The 6,000-nt window shown below is 36.2% G+C and overlaps 1 long non-coding RNA gene across 1 annotated transcript in view; it reads left to right on the top strand.

Annotated features, from left to right (window-relative positions):
- Positions 1-488: 488 nt before the first annotated feature.
- Positions 489-6,000, top strand: part of LOC146316748 (uncharacterized) — a 124,059-nt gene continuing 118,547 nt past the window's right edge. Inside the window, exons 1-2 of the long non-coding RNA XR_014771754.1 lie at positions 489-1,057; positions 3,462-3,542. This is a non-coding gene — a long non-coding RNA (uncharacterized LOC146316748). The remainder of the gene's footprint in view (positions 1,058-3,461; positions 3,543-6,000) is intronic.

Raw genomic sequence — 6,000 nt, 5'->3', positions numbered from 1 at the left:
TAATTAATTCATCTATCAAAAGCTGGTAAACACAAAACTTTTACCATCACCCCATCTCTCTCTCTCTCGCTCTCTCTCTCTCTCTCTCTCTCTCTCTCTATCTCTCTCTGTGTCTCTCTCTCTCTGTCTCTCTGTCTCTCTGTCTATCTATTAGGGCTGGGCAATATATTGATAGTATATAGATACTGAAATATGAGGCTAGACTGTGGAAATTACTGTATTGTGATATGGCTTAACTTTAGAGCCACAATGATAAATAGATTATTAGTTGACTGCTAAAGTAATGCAAACTATTTTGATGACTGATTAATTGTTCTGAGTACAAAAAAAAAAACATCCAAATTTTCTTAAATAAGAAATATTTTCCGGCTTCTTTAAATCCTCTATGACAGTAAACTGAATATCTTTGGGATGTGGACAAAACAACTCATTCAAGTAATTTTAAAAGGCTATGTTAGAGTAAAGTGATCTAATTGTCTTAACTTTCCAGACAGATCTAGCTGTTCTGTTTATTTGGCTTTACCCACTTGGTCATTATATCTTCATCCTTAAATCTATATATCTATCCATCTATCTATCAAATGATACTTACTTAAAGCAGCGTGGATGAAAAATGTCTCGACTGCGCAGTAAGGACCATTATATACGCTCCAAATACTTTTTAAAAAAAATAATAATATAGCCCACCCCACAAATAACGTTTTCATTTTGGCGCTTTTACAATCAAACTTAAAAAACTTGGAGCCTAAAAAATAATAACTAAAAAAAAAAAAAAAAAAAAGTTAGTAGTTGTAAAACTTTGAAAAACACTTGGTTTATGTCTTGCATGCCCGGGAGGCTGCCTTGACTGAAGAGAAAGTGAAGAAAGCAGCGGCTGAAACCGGAGCGTCCACTGAGCGGCGCCGCAGCCCGCAACTTGCGCAGCTCCGGCAGTCGGCACTTCCTCCTGCCTGCTGCACGCTGCTGCAGGCCAATCCGCTCCCTCACTCACTCCGTGTTGGGTTACAGTGACAAGGGCCCTGTCTGAACCACGACTTTTAGAAAGATAATATTACAGGTAGGTGCAAGCCACGGACCGTGTCACTATCGATAGACAAATTAAGCATTGAAAAACAAGACCGTGACCCAGAAATTCTCGCTTTAATCGGGTCACCGTGCTCGTTTTCAGCACTGAGTGATAATGGCACCTCTCACTGTCCTTAGCATTTGAAGTCCCCTTACCGCAACCTGTAGCTTTTGGGGCACTGAAAATTGTCCAGCTGGACGCCTTGTATTTTCCCCTATTGGTGCCTTTGTATGTGTTTTGAGCCATGTACACCTGCCTGCTGATAGCTTTCAGCGCTTTTTTTGTGTGTCTAGTTGAAGGTCAGTTTACCCCTCTAATGAGCTGCTGTGAGGATTTGTATCAGCAGAGCTACAACCAAGGATGTAGATAAATGTGTACAGCTTTAATTCACTTGCAACTCTAATCTAAGTTAAATGAAGGAGTATTGGCATTTAAGGAAACAAGACTGCACAAATTTTTCTGCAATTATAATCACTTTTTTGTTCGTTGGTGGGTGGTTTCTTTATCAGCCTCACTATATGTTGGTCACGGCTTTCCTTTTTGAGCACAAAGCCGCAGAGCTGACTTGAGTCCGACTGATATATTGGTCAACCAATATTATCGGCCCGATATTAACCTATCACAGCCATATCAGTCTTTACCTGAATCAGCATACAGAGTTCAACGTTAATTTTTTTTTTTCACTTGCTTGGTTGGGCAAGTGAAGAAGACAAGAAGTTGCCCAAAGTCAATGATTACTTGCCCCTGTACAAATCGACTTATTTATTAGCGGTTATCAAATAACAACATAGACTAAAGTTAACTGTCATGTTTAACTTTGGGCTGCAAGGTCTATTAAAGTCAGAAAATAGTGAAAATATCCATAACAGTTTAAGAACCAAATATATCCAGTTCAATATATACATATATTTTGCTCTATTTGCGTGTTGTTGTTGTTTTATTTATAGCTATTTATGCATTACAAAATACAGGTGGAATGTTACAGTTTTAGGCACCTGATATCATTTTGCAAAAACAAAATTTATTGTTATTGTACTGTAAAATACTCTGCCCTATTACATATCTTTGTCACAAGTGTTAAGCACTTTTAAGGAATCAGTGAAAACTATGTGTATGTATATTAGAGGCTGAACAATAAATTGGTTAACCAATATTATCAGCCTGATATTAACCTATTACAGTTATATCTGTCTATCAGTATCTATCTATATATATATATGTATATATGTATGTGTATATATATATATATATATATATATATATATATATATATATATATATATATATATACGTGTGTGTTCTCCAGTATGTGTCTACATGAAAACTTTCTTTTAACAACATAATGCAGTTTGTTTTTAATTTGTTATATACAGAATTGGACATATATTGTATTATTATTATTAAATCAGGTTTAATATATATGCTTTTATATATATATCTAATAACTTATATTTATTAAAAATACCAGTGAATGTTTACTGTTTCAGTGACCTGATGTCATGTTGGAAAGTAAAGTTTATTTTTAAATTGGAAAATAGTCTGGCTCCATTACAAATTGTTGTCACAAGTATTAACTATTGCAAAAAAGTGTGCGTTAAAGTGTATAATGTATATTCTGTATGAAGAATATTGTCCTATATATTGATATTGTAATTTTTTTACTCCTTAATATCAGCATCAGCCCTAAAAATCCAGTATCGGTCTGGCCCTAGAATTGACCACTTTATTCTGACCCTCTTGTTAACTCTGCCATATGCTGCAGGACTGCACTGTTTCAAGTCAAAGTGAAAAGCTGCAGCAAAATAAGGGTAAATCTCAAACACTTGCTGGGGTTTCTTTATTGTTGCACATGGGGGGAAACAAGCCTGAAAAGTCCAAGTCGGCTTGTCGGGTGTGGAGAAAGAAAATGCTGAGATGCAAGCTGAAATTTCTCTGAAATAGGCCGAACAGAGAGTCTTTTGCTCCTACAGGGTTTTGTTCAGGGTTCCACTGAGAAAGCCCAATGCAAAGTGGGCCTACAGCCAACTGGGATGGATTCTAGGGTGGAACCTAAACAGATGGGAAATAGTATAAAGGTGAACACAAGGTCAATCTGAGCTTCAGTAATAAAGCTGTGGGCACTGCTCATAGCAGTGTTTTAAAAGTTGACTTAAGAAAACAGATTGTGTGGTCAGAATAAAACTCTTAAGACCATATTGGAGCATTTTTTTTTCCAGGCTCCTTTTGTCTAGATCGCCACAGGCGGAAGCAGCAGACACCAAATGGTCAAAAAATTGTTATCATTATGTTTGTCTGGAAATCAGCAGAATGGGGGTGTTGATTTCCAGCGGGTGGGTTTTTTTCCTTTGTCCCCCTTTTTTTTTTTTGTTCTAACCCAGATTTTCATGTTTAACAGGCCCACAGCTGATCCATCCCCCAGTACACAATCGAGACAGAGGAGGTTAAAGCACTCTGAACGCATGGGACCATATTGCAGGTAATTAATATGTCAGCTCAATGATGAACTTCGTCAATACATCTATCACCACACTTACTTGTAACTGGAGTAGCTCGTGGGATGCTGCCGAGAGCGCAGACTGAGAGTACATTTGTCCATTAGTAAACACTTCATAGTGTGTGTTGTGATTGGGGAGGTAGCGGGGCTCCTCTCTGTCCAGTTGCAGTCATTTTCGCCCGTCACCTCCTCATTGCTGTAAAAACACTTGCTGTGGTTTGGTAGATTAACAGAGAGCCCCCTAATGGAGTAATTACACCGAGCCAAACATCTATTTTTCACCTGTGCTCTGCCATTATTCTCTGTCCCCTATCCACTCCATTGGAAGTCACTTACTCTCCTTACAATGAGTTATCATTGACTGCCATTTAGACGTTCTGGAGCAATTTGTCTTACTGAGGCCACGCGCTGGCCTCATTGCAAAGAACAATCATTCTCCCTCCAATATATAAAACATTCATGGGGAAAAGGAAGAGAAAATGCCCCACAAACAGATAGTAGAGAGTGGCTAATAGATACTATAAAGGTGACAGACAAGGAAAATAATGTAGGAGATTACTGGAGCAGGAACAAGCCTGCACAACCAGTACAAAAGCTTCAGGGACTGTACCGCTGTACCGCTGGAAGAAAAAAAATCCTTCACCAGACAAATGTGTTAAATGGGTAGTATGGCAGCTATTGCTGGTGGTAATTGCTGTTGTTGCAAACAAACTATAAGTCTCCATTTGAATTTAAAATATGTCTTTAATTCACTGTTCATTTACTAGTTATTTTCCTTCATTTAGTGAATGTTTTGAAATTTATTCTAGTGTACAGTTTTGTATTCATGGTTGAACATTTTTTTTTCTCGTTTCAGTTGATTCTTTTTGACTGTAAGCTTGTTATTGATTGACTCTAAGTCCTTGATTCTCCACCCTTGGTTTTTCAAGCTTAGGATGATTTGTTCCTATGTAGTATGTAAAGAGGAAACCTTTTTCATCTTCTGGCCTGTAGGTCACCGTCATTTTCCAGTCTGAACTATGCACCAATCTAATGGAAACAACATAGGGAATATTACACTGAAGGTTGAAGGGATATGCAAGGTTGAATTTACTTTTTTGTTAGTGTTTTTTTAACCTTTACTGCCTTATTCTATATTCAAAGGACACCACTGCTTAACTATATATATGTACGATACTGGATTTTTCAGACTGATGCCAATAACAATATTAGGGGGTTAAAGATTTGTATTGATATAAATAAGAAAATGGATCAAATATACATAAAATGCTGCCTATAAACCTGAAACTTATAATAATAATAGATATTGTCTATATTATTGTCTATATTGGTATCTGCAAATATGTTGTCCAGTATGTGTCTATATGAAAGTTTTATTTTAACAGAACATAATGGAGATTGTTTTTATTTGTTAGCTTTATACGCAGCATTTTATGTATGTTTATGTACATATATTTTGCTTTATTTGTGTTTTTTTTATTTAAGGTTACTGATAATTATTAAAAATAGCAGTCAAAGTTTACTGTTTCAGTGCCCTGTTGTCCTTTTGTTGAACTGTCAAATGTCCTGCCTCTATGAGATATCTTTGTCACAAGTGTTGACTACTTTTAAGGGATTATTACAAAAAATGTGTAAAGTATATGTATTTATTAGATTTTATATTAAAAAATATCATCCAATATATCAATATCAAAATTTGTATCCAACTTTTAATCCATTGTCCATTGTCTATAATTAAGATATATATATAATATATATAATGCACGATTTGCATTATGTTCTCCTAAAAAAGTTATCATATAGGCACATACAGATATATATGTTTGATCCTTTACTTTAATAATATCAGTAGTGGATTTTTTTTACTCTGTCATATTGGTATTGGCATCAGTCCAAAAACTCGACCGTACCTTGCAGACTGATGCATCTGTCTGTCTGTTGTTTTATTTTAAACACAGTATTACAGCTTCTGACAGGTTATTCAACTATGAATCAGTTTGACTCAGCTCTCCTGAATGCAAGCCTTCATTTCAGACAGTGGCTTCACTGTTGTGCTCAGTCCCAACAGACCCGCATTTCACTCCTGTTCTCACCAGAAAGGGTTAATCACGTCCTTAACTGAGTGTTTTGTTAGATTAGTCTCTCTCACAGCCTAACACAATGGCAAATAAACCATTATTCTTTTTCTTGCACTGATAATCGGGACAACTTAAACATTTCTTACTAGCACAAGTGAAACCATTAATCCTCAGTGATAGTGCTGATAAGTGGTGACTTTGGAGTAATGGCCCTGTCACCTTAAAAAAGGAAGGAAAATTTTAACAATTAAAACAAGCTGGCCATTATATTTTGTGCATCCCATCTCACTGTGTCATCAGGAGGGACCTGCCAGTGGTAATAGACTAAATAATTGAAATTTTATTGGTTATGAATGTTGTGG

The sequence above is a fragment of the Lutjanus erythropterus genome, chromosome 13 (assembly GCF_056507025.1).
Source record: "Lutjanus erythropterus isolate fLutEry1 chromosome 13, fLutEry1.hap2, whole genome shotgun sequence".
Lineage (NCBI taxonomy): Eukaryota > Metazoa > Chordata > Actinopteri > Lutjaniformes > Lutjanidae > Lutjanus > Lutjanus erythropterus.
The sequence above is the reverse complement of the archived record's forward strand: the minus strand, read 5'-3'. Positions and strand labels throughout refer to the sequence as shown.